Raw genomic sequence first — 15,272 nt, 5'->3', positions numbered from 1 at the left:
TAACAACAAAAATAAAAGTAAAAATATTTATAATTAAGTAATATATATATATATATGAGATTTAAAAAAATAAATTAGAACGAACAATATAATAAATTAACAGAATCACATTAATAAATGTGGTTGATATACTAATCATTATTATTGTTAATTATAATTTTTATTATAATAAGAAAAATGTTTTGTTTTTTTTGTTTTTTTTTTTTTTTTTTTTTTTAATATTTTTTTACCATTAATAATAAATTTTCAAATTATAAATTAAAATTGGTCTCCCTTGATTAAAGAGGGGGTCAAGAGCTATTTTGTGGGCAAAGGATTCCTCGTATTTGTCTTCGAAAACCCGGACGATAGAAGTCTAATCTTCAGAAATGGCCCTTATTTTATGGGACCGCAAGCCCTGTATCTAAACAAATGGTCCCCTGATTTTGTTCTCTCCGAGGACGTTCCCTCCGCTGTCCCGGTTTGGGTGTGACTTCCCCATTTGCCCCTCCACTGCTGGAACCAAAAAACCTTCCAGATCATTGGTAACACTCTTGGAAAGTACATAGACCAAGCTGCAAGAAAAGACCAGTACTCATGTGCCCGAATCTGTGTAGAAGTCGATCTAGAAGAGGGTTTGCCTGAAGCAATTAAGCTCACTGTGGTTGGGTGGACACACGTCCAGGAACTGGATTACGAACAGCTCCCTTTCAAATGCAGACACTACCATGGTCATGGTCATTTTGCAAAGCACTGCAAGAAAAAGGCAGAGGAGCAGGCAGACAAAATAAATGAGGAATAATGGACAGTAGTCCAAAAAATTGCCCACCATAAAAAGGGAAATGGTAAAGGGTACACCTCTGGAGCTCCAGGCAGTTCCAAGACCAATCAAGAAAAGGATTCAACCCCGAACGTCTCAGGAAAAACTCAGATCAACCCAGCAGGCTCGATCCAGGAAAATCAGGAACACATAGAAGTCCCTCCTCCCAACAAAGAAGGGGAAGAAGCTATACAGGTTGAGGCCTCACAAGGTAGCCCCTCCAACCCATCTTATGCTGAAGTAACAAGGAAAAAACCAGTAGATAGCTCGGGTTCCTCAGAGGATGAAGCCTTCGAGCGTCCCACCAAAAGAGCAGGCAGGAAATCCCACAAAGAACTAAGGGAAGAGGAGGCTGAACGACTCAAAGTTCAAGGGAGCCAGTCCACCATAGAAATGTCCATTGGAAGAAACACCAGACCAAGGCCTTCTAATGGAGGCCCTATCCCCCCCCTCAAGTAAATTATGAAGCTCGCCTCTTGGAACTGCAGAGGATTGGGGAACACCTCTAAAAGTGAAGCAGTCATGGACCTCCTGAAAATAGAACCCTCAGACATCCTCATGCTCCAAGAGACGAAGATAGAAGGGCGAGCTCTTCTATACATCAGCAAGTCAAAATGGAAGAAAAGCGCAGGCAAAGCAGTAAGTTCAAGGGGATCTTCCGGAGGGCTGGCAACTCTTTGGACAGAAGATTTATTTTTGCTAAAAAAATCTCATGAAACCCAGCACTGGATCTTCACGGAGATGACACATTGTGCAAGTCAGTTGTCTATCTCTCTATTTAATCTTTATGTCCCTGTCACATACTCTGAAAAACGAGAATGCTGGAACTCCCTCTCAGCATTTTTAGAACAGCATAATCCAAGTAATATTATCATAGCAGGTGATCTCAATATAGTCTTGAAATCAAAAGAGAAAAGGGGCGGCTCCAACAACAGAGATCCTATGCTGGCCTTTGTGGAAGAACTCTCTCAGCAATGGGACCTTTTAGACTTGGTCCAATAATAGATCTGGGCTGGACCATATTTCTGCTCGCCTGGATCGATTTCTGGTCCAAGGCTCCCTTATGATGAATAAAAAGATAATCAAGACCAAAATACTACCTAAGCTGACCTCTGATCACAAGTCGATCCAGCTACTCCTTGAAGATGAAGAAGATCTAGGCCCTCTACCATTCCGCTTCAGTCCCTTATGGATTGAGAGAGAAGGCTTTACCGATACTGTAAAAGAAGCCCGGGCCAAATCCTTCTCAGGGTCCTCTAGTTTTGTTTGGGAGCAAAAACTTAAGGCCACAAAACAAGCTCTGAAGGAGTGGATAAGGAAACCAGTCCCTACTCCAACCAGCTTAAGGAAAGAAGCAGTGTATGCTTTGGAGACCCTGCAAACAGATATGGAAAGCAAAGAGATTACAGCGGATCTTTTGGAACAACAAATAAAGGCTCAATGCTCAACCTACCGATCCTTCCGAAAAGAAGAAGAATATTGGAGAATCAAATCCAGCAGTCTGTGGCTAAAAGCAGGGGATCGGAACACCTCCTTCTTCCACAGACAATATAGAGCCCGACTGTCCAGGAACCACATATCATAAATAAAGACAACAGAGGGCCATGTCAGCAAAGGCTTCACCCAAGTCAAAGCTGCTACGGATAGCCACTTCAGGAATCTATATAGTGAGGGAACTCAGGCCTCCGAGGAGGAAACAACAGATTTCCTCTCGAACATTCCTCATCTAATCAGATCTGAAGACAATGCTGCCCTTACCAGCGAGGTAACAGAGGAGGAAATCATCAAAGTTATCTGGTCCATGGAATCAGATAAGGCTCCGGGGCCAGACGGATTCACGATTCATTTCTATAAAGCCTGCTGGAATATCTTCAAAATAGATCTCCAAAAAATGATAAAGGGGTTCATGAGAAAAGCTAAGATCGGTGGAGGAACCAACTCCACTTACCTAGCATTAATCCCCAAAGATTCCAATCCGGAAACATTTGCTAGATTCAGACCCATATCGCTTTGTAACTCATCTTATAAAATTCTGGCCAAACTGTTAGCAAACAGGATCAAGCCTCTGCTTAAAAGGTTGATCTCCAGTCCCCAAGGTGGTTTCGTGGAAGGCAGGCATATCCTCAACAATGTCATTCAAGTCCATGAGACAATCCACTCCAGCAAAAAGTGAAAAGAGAAAGGTATGTTGATTAAATTAGATATGGCGAACGTGTTTGACAGAGTTAATCGCTCTTTCCTCATCAAGGTTCTCCTCTCCTTCGGCTTCTCTCCCCATTTTGTCCAGCTTATAAATGCTTGCATCGATAACCCATGGATCGCCCCCCTAGTCAATGGTCGCCCCTCCAATTTTTTCCAAGCCCGGAGAGGCATCAGGCAGGGATGCCCTCTCTCTCCCTTCCTGTATATCTTAATGGCCGACTCCCTCAGTAGAAAACTCACAGCTGAAAGAATTTCTGGCTCCCTCCCTGGTCTCAAACCCTCCTCAGATGTCGCTCCTCTGAATCATGCGCTCTTTGCAGATGACTCACTTCTCCTCGGAGGTGCGTCCCCCAGAATTGCCAAAGCCTTTGACTCGGTCCTAAAAAGCTACTATAGAGTTTCAGGAGCACTAGTCAATGAGAGAAAGAGTGAAATTTACAGCTGGAACACAGGTCAACAAGAGCTCATAAGCATCTCGAACCTCCTGGGATTCAGAGGACATGCTCGTTGGGATCGGATTAAATATCTGGGTCTCCCTATCACAAATGGAGCCAACAGAAGGTCGCTATGGACAGATATCATATGTAAAATCAAAACAAAAATAGCAGCCTGGGGTGGCTTCTGGTTAACTAAAGGAGGCAAAGTCATTTTAATCAAGTCACTGTTGTCCGCGCTCCCAATTTATCAAGCCGCATTCTTACTGGCCCCCAGAAATGTTATGGAGCAGATATCTAAACTTTTAAGAGACTTTTTATGGCAAGGAGGGAAAGGTAACGAAAGAAAATTGCATTTAGCTAATTGGGATCTGGTCAAAAGGCCGATCGCAGAGGGTGGCCTCCAAATTCGAGATCCCTCCCTTGTTAATCTGGCGTTCGGAGGAAAGCTCCTCTGGAAAATGGCACACGAGCCCAACCATCCAATCAGCACTACACTGTTGTCAAAATACGCCCACAATTCGTCCTTCAGAAACCTGCAATTCGATCCCTCTGTTAACAGCACGCATGTCTGGAGACTCTGCTGTAAAAGCAGTATTTTCTTTAAAAAAATTCTGTACAGAGTGTCGGGCAATGGCAAGTGTATTAAATTGTGGCAGGACAGAATAATGGGGAGTGATCCTTTGGAGGGGAATGAGGATATCGCCGACATCAGAGATTGGTTGATACGCGCAGGCATAAACAGTTTATACGATCTTTCGGTTTGGGATCACCGGGGAGAATGGGCCGGCTGGGACTTCCATGGCGTCCTTGCTTGGTTAACGCCCCAAAAAAATCTGCTTGCCGAACTGCTGGAAGGCTCCACACCTGAAAACCGTTATACGAAAGACAGCTGGGCTTGGGGACAGTCAGGCACATACACCGCAGCAGCTGGATATAAAGCTCTTCAGGACCCAAAGAACAGCAGTCACTCTCCGGCCTTTTGGAAACTAGTCTGGGACAATCTAGCTCTCCCTAAAGTGAATTTCTTTTTCTGGACGCTGGTGCACAACAAACTTCTTACAGGAGACAATCTAGAGAAAAGGAACATTGCAGGGCCTCATAGGTGTGAGCTATGCAGAAGCAACCTTGAAACTGCCCAACACTTATTTCTGGATTGCAATTTCGCTAAGGAAGTATGGGGTCTCATTCTTTTGGATTTGCAGATTACTGCTTTCCCTCAGAACACTGTTGCTGAACTGTTCGCCTCTTGGAGAAATTTCTATCCTCAAAGCATCCCCACCAAATCCTTCTGGCGTAAAGTTTGGACAGTAATTCCCAAATTTGTTTGCTGGCAGCTATGGCTGGCCCGTAATGATCAAATCTTTAATGGAAATCGACACTCCCCTCTTCAGGTCGCAGTTAAAGCTAAAGCATTCCTCTTGGAAGCTGCCCAACAACAGTTCTTCAAAGAAGATCCACTGCTCCTTCCTGACGAAAGGAGATGGCTTTGCCCCCTTGAACCTTCTCCTCGTAAGTTCCTCCTCACTCCTCAAACAACAAATCCTGAATGGCGAATAAGAGATCCCGAGGACTTTTTCATAAACTGGTGGAGATCCAAAAATCTCACCACAATCTTCTTTGACGGGGCCTCCAAAGGAAACCCCGGGAACGCTGGTGCTGGAGGGGTCATTTACTCTTCGGATGGGAATTCAAGAGACTGCTTCTACTGGGGTTTAGGCCAGAAAACCAACAATCAGGCAGAGATTTTTGGTCTCCTCAAAGCTTGTCTTATAGCAAGAGAAAAGGGGGTTAAAGACCTCCAAGTCTTTGGAGACTCAGAGATTCTAATAAAAAAATTAAACACGGAGGATCTCTTCATCAATGCTAGTCTCAATAAAATTCTGGGCAGATTGAAAAGAGTTCTTCAAGAATTCACCTCCCACAAGTTCTACCACATTCTTAGAAATCTGAATGGCGAAGCGGACCAGATGGCGAACAAAGGATGCTCCCTCATGAAAGGGCAGCTATTTATAAATGACGATAATTTCTTTCAAATTCCTTGAAAATGCTGTAAATCAAAAGCTGAATATGCTGGCTATTTTCTTTGTAACTGGGGCTGCCTTGGCAAAGACCACTCCTATCTTTTTCAAATAAATAAAATTCATAACCGTTACAGTTAAAAAATAATAATAATAATAATTATTCAAATTATTATGTAACATAGAAACTTAAAATATTTTTGAAAAAAAATGATATTTATTAAGAAAATAATATACAATATTTCTTATAATATTTTTTCTAAATGTAATGTCCATAAGCATAAAATTTCAGTTTGAAACATCTATAGGCAAGGAGGAATTACCGTTGCTTTGAAAATAAATTTGATAAATTTGATTTTTACTTATAATCTTAGTTTATTACCATTATAATATATATATATATATATATATATTGAGATTAATATTAATTATTTTTATTTATGATTATAATAATTAAGTAATTAGTTATTATAAATAATCATGGCCATAGTTGACCATGGACGCCTATAGTGGATGGGCACGAATAGGCATAACCACCATTTCAATGGTGACCATAATGAAGTCATGGTTAACTATAGAGACAAAATAGTTGAAATATGGTTGAAATCAACCATGGTCCAATGTCGCATTGTCACAAAGATTGTCTCGATATGAAAATCAATCATGGCCAACCATGGTCAAACGTCATATTGTGACAAAGATTGTGTCAATATAAAAATCAACCATGGTCAACTGTGTTTATTTTAGGGTTTATAATATTTATCTTAGGGTCTCATATTACTGGGTCAAGTGTGGTCAACCATGGTTCATTATTGTTAACCATGGTCGACCATGGTTAGCCATGGTCCAACGTTGTAGGGTTTATAATATTTATCTTAGGGTCCCATGTTACTGGGTCAAGTGTAGTCAACCATGGTTCATTATTGTTAACCATGGTCGACCATGGTTAGCCATGGTCCAACGTTGTATTGTGACAAAGATTATTTTAATATGAAAATCAGTAATGGTGAACCATGGTCCGACCTCGTATTGTGAGAAAGATTGTCTCAATCCCTCGGGTTCTAATATCAAAATATGAAAAATATTGTCTCAATCCCTTGGGTTTATTAATCCAAGGGTTCAAATTCCTAGGGTATAATATTATTCACATGGTTTATAATAGTAATCCTAAGGTTTAATATAAATCCCTTGTGTCTATAATCATGGTCAACCATGGTCAATCATAGATCTAAAGGCTTTAGGAAGATATGCAAATATAAACATAGATCTATCTTAAGTCCTAATCTACCAAATTGCACCAATTGGGTAGTCGAATTGGCTTGGGAGTAAAACCAATTTGTTGTTATGTTGCACGTGGAATCTTAGTTTTTTTTTCATTCATTTACAACCAAAGTTCTAATTTTGGCTTATAATTTGAGATTTCTAGTCGTTGTTTCAAACTGTATGTGTTTGAGGAAAATAAACGAGTTCCCTAAAACAAAAACAAAAAAGTCTTAGACTTGTAGGTAGGATAATGCCCTACAAAAAAATATATTTCCTTTTCCGAATTGTTGGAGAAATTCAAAATTTATTTACAAAATTGTTATAGTCCTTTGTACACACATGTTTTAAACTATAAAAGAATTTCTTTGTACCGTTGTCTAGCACGAGGAAGTGATCAAGAATGAATATGGACGAATTGTACCAAAACAACCTTAGGTGGCAAATCAAGATCTATTTCTTCAACAAAGGACTCATGATTTGTTTTCTTCAACATAAGACTCATGATTTGTAAGGCTCAAGGAGGCAGTAAGATTTCATTATAGCTTGGTCCTTCTATTTTTTTGGTCTTTCAACAGTTGTCAAAGAAGCAATAATTAGTGTTATATGCTATATATTGCCTTACAAGCATTAGTTAGTGTTATATGTTATCTATTGCCTTACATAGGAATCATGATTTGTTTTCTACAACATAAGATTCGTGATTTCTAAGGCCCAAGGAAGCAGTAAGATTTCATTATATCACAGTCCTTGCCTTTTCTTGATATTTTTTTGTCTTTCAACAGTTTCCAAAGAAGCATTAATTAGTGTTATATTCTATCTATTGCCTTACGGCGTTTCCTTTGCAACATATGGTGCAAGTGCTAGTTAATAATATGTTATCAAGGGTGTTATGAAACCGGCTCACAAAAAGATAGAAAAGAGAGATGAACGCCTTGGAATTCAGCCTCTTCGAGGGGGCAACCTCCTTTACATTACACAAATGAACAATTCTTGGATGATACAAATAACAAGACCTCCTTTCTGTATATAGGAGTCTAAGGGGTCATAATATAATCGGAGCCGACATAACAATAATAATGTAAGGGCACAACAATAACAATAGTGGGCTTCTATGGGGCACATTAGTAACAGTATGGGGACTGCATGGGTACATCAATATAATAACGGGGTTGTACAAATAACAATAGGGGGTTACACTAGTAGTACAGGGGCCTAACAAAGGGACCCACTTTTAAATAATACCATTAAGATATTAATGCAAGAATTCATCATTCAACATATAAAGAGCTCTCTCTGTCACCCTTAGGCCAAAGGAGTAGCAGCGTCTTCGAACGAGATTTCGATGAAGAGGGCGACCAAAATTTGAAACATCAGCAGGGATAAATAGGATGACAAAGACTTGAGATTCTTAAGAGCATATGGGAAAACCCACAAGAACAAACATGCCATATCCCATTTCAAATTACGCAAGGACAAAAAGCAGTGGCACTCGATGCCTCCGACAACAAAAAATACACGTGTGCTTAAACCTGACATGATGGCGCCTATGGAAGATAGACCAATAGATATTACGACTTCACAACATGCATTACAATGCCTATAAAAACAACAGACGCACCGAAATCTCGCCATGATCAAATATAAGAAATGAGCAATTCAAGAATGGAGACCTTGTACCAATATATGGCAGTAAAACTAAGGGTAAGATGAGAAAATTGGAAATCACTAGACTTGGAACTTATATTGTCAAAGACATCAGAGCTAATTGCCTCGTCCAAATAGAAACACCCATTCGCATTCCTCGAGCGATGTTAGTCATCTCGCCGCTTCATTCCATTTTGAGCTAAAACCAAATTGTCCCGTAGCGTGCGAAGAATGGCTTCTTTGGTTTGGTGTGAAGCGTGAAGTCAGCTTTTTGTAGCTAGGGTTTGCCTGGTAAATAGGAAGCCACTGCTAGGAGTTTTGGGCCATAGGCAGCAACACATGGCGTCATTTAGGTAGCACCGTGATGAGAGGTATTACGCCACAATTCTGTAAGGGGTGGCCATCATTCTCATTGGTGTTGCCCTTTCGAGGCAAAGCATCTCAAACAAGTTTCCACGCACTTATTGACCACCTCTATCTGGCTATCAATTTGGGGATGACGACCAGTGCTCACTTTCAATTGAGTACCCTAAAGTTTAAACGAATCTTGCTTGAAATTGTTGGTGAGTGCGGGACCTCGATTCAATGCAATGGAAAGTGTGATGGCATGCAACTTAAACATTGGGTCCAGGGAAACATGAGTAACCACAGAAGGTGTAAATGGGTCCGATAGGGTACAAAAGTGCGCACATTTGCAAACGTGGTCGAGGAACACCATGGTGACATATTGGTTGTCTGTTTTCAGAAGGTCCACTGTGAATTCCATGGAAATGTCGGTCCTGATGGTGGGTGATATTGCTAGTGGCACTTCTTCACCATCTCACCCTTGTTCCTTTAACAAGCACCACATGTAGGTACAAAATCCTAGATGTGTGTTTTCAAGCCTTCCCGCAAGGAAGAGCGCGTAGTCGATTTGTAGGTACGCTGAAAGCCAAAGTGCCCGTGGTGGGAGATGAACACAACTCCTTTAAGACGGGCATTGTTTTAAAGCACAATTTTTAATCAAAAGAATGCACGCTTTATGCTTCAAGGTATCTTGTTGCCGCGTGTAGCCCTCAGGGGGATTGGGATTCTCCTAAAGCACTTGGATGAATTGAACCGCCATGTCAATATCGAGCCATTCTTGACAAGCGTTGATGAGGCAATCAAGTACTGTAAGGATAGGGCAAAGAGAGATCCTTTCTCCTCATATGTCTGCAAATAAAGCAGATGCCTCGTTGCCTTTGTTGTATATGATCTCATAATCATACCGATGCATCTTACTGACCCATCTGTGTTTCTCCAAGGATGGTAACCTATCGTCGAGAAAATACTTCAAACTATGACGATGATCTCGATTTGGAAGCAACTCCATATAAGATATGGGTGTCAAGTCTCGACTACGCAAAAGATGGCCATCATCTCTTTTCTCATAGGTGGACTTGCCCACGTTTTTGTCAATTGCATCAACATAGCGCCCACACCCCTACCTGATGCACCACATTCCAAGCGCAATTGGGCACTAGTAAAGTGGGTGCATTGCACATGGCTTCCTTTGAAGCTGAAAAGGCCCACTCGACAACATCGTTCCATACAAAAGGCACTTGTTTTTAAAGCCGAAAAGGCCTACTCGACAACATCATTCCAAAGTTACCGACAATATCTTACACGTAGCCGCAACAATTATTCCGTACATGGACGCATATCCACAATGGTAAGAACAAGCATCGAGCAAGGTTTGAACCTCAATGAAGGCCATGTTACCTACCCAGTTTCACTAACGGGTATCAACAACGGCGATAATAAGAGGGATGAAATTAACGAATTGAGGGTGCACCATGTTACCTACCCACTTTCAGTAATGGAGATGAACAACAAAAAGAATAATAAGGATGGAATTAACAAATTGAGGGTGAATATCAACAGCAAGAGTAATGTAAGGATGAAATTAAGGAATTGTGAGTGAATATCATCATCAACAACAAGAATGATATAAGGATGGAATTAACCAATTGGGCGTGAATATGATCAGCAAGAAGAATAATAGAAGCGTTAACGAATTGTGAGTGAATATGATCAACGACAACAAGAATGATATCAGGATGGAATTAACGAATTGTGAGTGAATATGATCAACAACAACGAGAATGATGTAAGGATGGAATTAACAAATTGGGCGTGAATATGATCAACGAGAAGAATAATATAAAGATGAAATTAACAAATTGAGCGTGAAGAAAAATATAAAGATGAAATTATCAACAAGAGCAATAAGAATAAGGATGAAATTCTTCATTCAACACCACCAATAGTAATAAGGATGAAATTAAGCAATTGAGTGTGTATTTTTTAATTATGGATTAAGACATTATTGTATGGTGGATATATATATCCCACATTCAAAGTGGGGATGCACGGAAGGAAAGGAGGGGGTATAGAGGGGTAAGATGGAAATGTTCAAAACATACTTACCTGGGCGGGGTCAATCGATGATCAAGAAGGTCGATGGCCTAGGAAGACCACTTCCATTGCACTTGGGAGGGGGGTTTACCTAGCATCTCCCATCGAGGAGAGTGCACGTCATAATTTGTGGCAGCGGAGGCTCGCGTTCGCGCGGCCTCCACACAAAAATTAAAATCAAATCAGTTAACTGCAACAAAAATTAAAATCAAATCAGTTAACTGCAACTACGGGAGCTTCTTTAAGTCTAACAGAACAGTCTGTAATTCCAGTTAAATTAATTAGCATCCGCAGCTCTGCTTTAAATCAAACTATTTGTAAACCCAGTTGAATAAATTACCGGAGGTCATAGTTGAGAGACGAGCGGAGTGCTCTGCCGCTGCGAGGCGAGAGGTTGAATAAATTACCGGAGGTCTTACTTCATGATTGATTACATACATAGTTGAGAGACGAGCGGAGTGCTCTGCTGCTGCGAGGCGAGAGGAGAGGGATGCTACGCGATTCCGTGCTAATCTTCTTCTTCCTGTTTGTTTGCTGATGCCATTCCCTTTCACAGATTGATATTGGTGCTAGTCTTCTTGTTACCGCTGTTTGTTTGCAGCTGCCATTCCCTTTCACAGATTGATATTGGTGGTGCTAATCTTCTTGTTACTGCTGTTTGTTTGCAGCTGCCATTCCCTTTCACAGATTGATATTGGTGGTGCTAATCTTCTTGTTACTGTTTGTTTGCAGCTGCCATTCCCTTTCACAGATTGATATTGGTGGTGCTAATCTTCTTGTTACTGTTTTGTTTGTTGTTCAGATGCTATTCCTTTCGCAGATTGATATTGGTGCTAATCTTCTTGTTACTGTTTGTTTGCAGCAGACGCCATCCCTTTCACAGGTTGATATTGGTGTTCCAACATATATAATATAATAAACCCCACACCACACCACACACGCCATTGATAGATTGACTGTCCACAACTCCAATTTCCTAAATTACAAGCTTGTCTTCAATATTACTCCATACACCTCACGCTCAACTGAACTTTTTATTCCGGTTTATGAAGTCTACTTTTTCGGCTCTCACCTGAGAGAGAGAGAGATCCTGGTTTGGTTCATGTCCCAGCAGTAGCAGTGGAATTTATATTTGTCAAACGTTTTCACTGTATACGGCAAACGTTTCTTTCTTTCTTGTAGTTGGATATTCATGATGTGTTTGTTGTGTCGTATTAAGGGGACACTGTGTTTGTGCTGCTTTTCCTTTTTCAAGGGAAAGAAACAAAAAAAAAAAATGGTATATTTGCTATTTCAAATAGAAATTTGAATATAAATGGTATATATTTACTATATGAAAAGAGAAATTTGAATATACAATGCTGCAATGGGCCTGAGCATTGAGGAAAAGATCTTTGTCAATATCAAAGCCTGACCAACAAAAGGAAAAGAGGGGGGAAGGCTATAAAGCCCAATTACTGCATACATAAAAAAGAATTGTCATGCACGCTCGCTCTCCTAACAAAAGCTTGGATCCAGATCTTCCCTGTGGAAAAGCCAAAAGAATGAAACAGCGCAGATTTATCAGCATCTGTCCTGCAGTTGCTGGGGCTAGCCTCCTCATTGGGTGTTAATCATTTAAGCATCCGATAGTCATATAAGCATCTGACAGTGGCCGAGAGTTGGGACTCTGCTTCTTCCCCCTGACTCTACAAACGTGTTGAAAAGAGACTTTATTGAAATTCTCTCTCAACTCCTTGGAAAGAGCTTTCCGAGATTGGGGAAAAGGTCAAATTTTGGAGATTTACTTTACTATTAAGAGCTTTCCAAGATCAAATATTGGAGATTTACTTTACTATTAAGAGCTTTCCAAGATTGGGGAAAAGGTCAAATTTTGGAGATTTACTTTACTGTTAATCTGGTCAATGGCTATCTTCGAATTTGAATTTGCAGACTCCTTTTTCCTGTTGCCAGCCCTATCAGCAATCAAAGAGAGATCAGCGTTGCCCACTTATTTGTAACCGATCAAGATCAAGATTGGGTGTCGCCAAATGACAAGCCCAAGAAGGAGGTGTCGCCAAATGACAAGCCCAAGAAGGAGGTGTAGCTCCCACAACTGTGGCTAGGAGTAGCAGCGCTCTGTTTGTTGGCAGCAAATAATAAATTTCTATCTCAAGTAGGAATAAGGAAGGGATGCTTCCCAGGGCCAAACGGGTGTAGCGGATGCCTGGAGGAAGAGGAAGACTGGATCATTTACAAGAAACCTAGATAGGATCCTCCATGATAGCAATCACAAAAACCTGGGTCAAACAGGGAGGAAGACTCAATCTTCTACTAGTGCACTAAAGAAACCTAGATAGGATCATCCATTGTACTTGGATTCGCTCTAGATTTCGTTGTCCAATGATGATTAATTTGATCAAGGGGTTTCCACACCTCTCACATGCAGATGCTCTTCAAGTGCCATGATGGATGGATTCATTTTGCGACAAGGCGGATTGATGGCTTGAATTGCCATCATTAAAGTTCCTTGATCCTCCCACATTATTCCTATATGATGCTCTCTATGCATGATTCTCGATGTGGAGTTGTTGATTTTTGTGTTTTCGTATCCCCCCGGAGGATGCTCCAAATCTGCATATCTTCTTGCACCCGTCCTTCCTGCTCCTTACCTTTTCGAGTTTCAAATTGGCTATGAGGGAAGGCGACAATGGATTCCAACCTCCAATGGTCCATGGAAGATTTTCGATTCCTTAATTGCTCACGGTTGAGTTTTGAGTCCCCTTTCAGGTTTATGCTTCCACATTCAAATAAATTTATGGACGCTTCCGTTCCTTCTTGGATGCCACAACGTCGACATAATCCTTGGCAGGTTAGACTATATTCCCTACAGCAACATAGGCTGGTTCTTCCATGCGATTCCTCATTACAAACTCAAAAGCTGCATTGCTAGGGCAACCTCTTGAAGAACCATCAAGATCGAAATCGAATTTAGAATGGAGACTTTCACAACTGGACATATAGTAATTGGATTTCTGGTTTTTACAGCGTGAAATATATGTTATATCTATTTTTTGAGCCAACGTGGTTCAAGTGAAACACGGGCTAACAGAACAGTGGAAGAGCAGAGAACAGTTTGGCAAACGTTTGGCTCAGCAATATTTCATGCATTCCAATGTCACAATTGATTTTTGTTACCTTGAAAGAAGGGGCCCAAGACCAAAGTTGCAAATTCTCATTCCTATTTGCCCATCGGGTTTGGATGATGTTGTTCAAAGTGTCATCTGCCTTTGCCCAAAACGAGTCCAGCAATCCTATATCTGTGGAGAGGAGAAAATGCAGAAACAGGGTAACCACAGATTTTCCTAGTTTTAAAAGGAGCCATTGACAGCTGTTTTGAACAGTGAATGTGAGTGCGACCGAGACTCAGACCTATGGGTAAGTTGCGAGAAAAAAAGGACTTGGTCGTGCTGTGGTTTTAATTGTTATTGTTGTAACAGCAACAGCCATTGGAGGTTGCAAGTGCAAGCATTGTAAATTCCATTACCAGGATAACTAATAAAATAAAAAGGAAAACCCGTTGTGTTTATTTCTTTCTGTTATTATTCCTTGAGCACATGCACATGCTTGAGTTTGTGTCCCACCCAACTTCCCAGTGAACTGAACTGAACTGTGCGTGATGCTCTGTAGGCAGGGGCGGTCTTTGTCCAATCACCCTTGCTGCACCAAATAGAGTCAGAGCACAGAGCATCTAAATCTTTACCAATCAAAGTGAACTTCACATTCTTTTGCCCAAAATGAGTTGAGCAATCCTGTATATATATTTTTGAGCACGCACCCTGCACTCTCCCTAAGAAATCAATCCCTATTCTGCCCTCGTCGCAACATCATCTCATTGACTGTTCTGCCCTCTTCGCAACATCATCTCATTGACAATGAAAAGAAATCCCTGAACTCTCTAGAAACGTACTCACCCACATTGTCACATTTCAAAATTAAATTTTCAACGTTTCCCAGACTGCTGCTCATGTTGTTAGTGACATTGGAATATGCACGACATCCCTTTTGCAAAGTAGGCAAGCCATAGTTGAAATCGCTGCTGATATACATATATATATGTATAAACCAATTTCAGATCGGAAAACGCTTCCGTGCAGGGCACAACATTGAGAAAGTGCGTTAAAAGCTTAGGGAGTTGATAAAACTTATCAGTGGTATATATCCACCTTCAAAGCTTTTTACTGCGTTCTTCAAAGAACAACAGTTATACACCATAATAATACCTACCTGCTGGATGGACTTGGGCGCGGTAAACAACACGATATCTGATCAAGTCAATGCGCGGCTAATCAACCGAATAGAATAGAATATAGAAGACAAAATTTCATTTCATTCACGGTAAATACAAGTTGTTCAATCCTAACAAACAAACCATTACATTAACAACATTCAACAATTTATTATTATTTAAATAAATTTGGTCTTGTCTTG

General features: G+C 40.7%; 1 non-coding gene across 1 annotated transcript; it reads left to right on the top strand.

Moving 5' to 3' along the window:
• The first annotated feature begins 10,806 nt into the window (after nt 1-10,806).
• Nucleotides 10,807-10,966, top strand: LOC149222545 (U1 spliceosomal RNA). Its single transcript, XR_016249925.1, has one exon. It is a non-coding gene; the product is annotated as a U1 spliceosomal RNA (small nuclear RNA).
• The last annotated feature ends 4,306 nt before the right edge of the window (nt 10,967-15,272 follow it).

The sequence above is a fragment of the Pinus tabuliformis genome, chromosome Q, assembly GCF_031772625.1.
Source record: "Pinus tabuliformis cultivar Carrire ecotype Pingquan chromosome Q, CPIR1, whole genome shotgun sequence".
NCBI classification, from domain to species: Eukaryota; Viridiplantae; Streptophyta; class Pinopsida; order Pinales; family Pinaceae; genus Pinus; species Pinus tabuliformis.
Note: the sequence above shows the minus strand (reverse complement) of the source record. Positions and strands in the feature narration are given on the sequence as shown.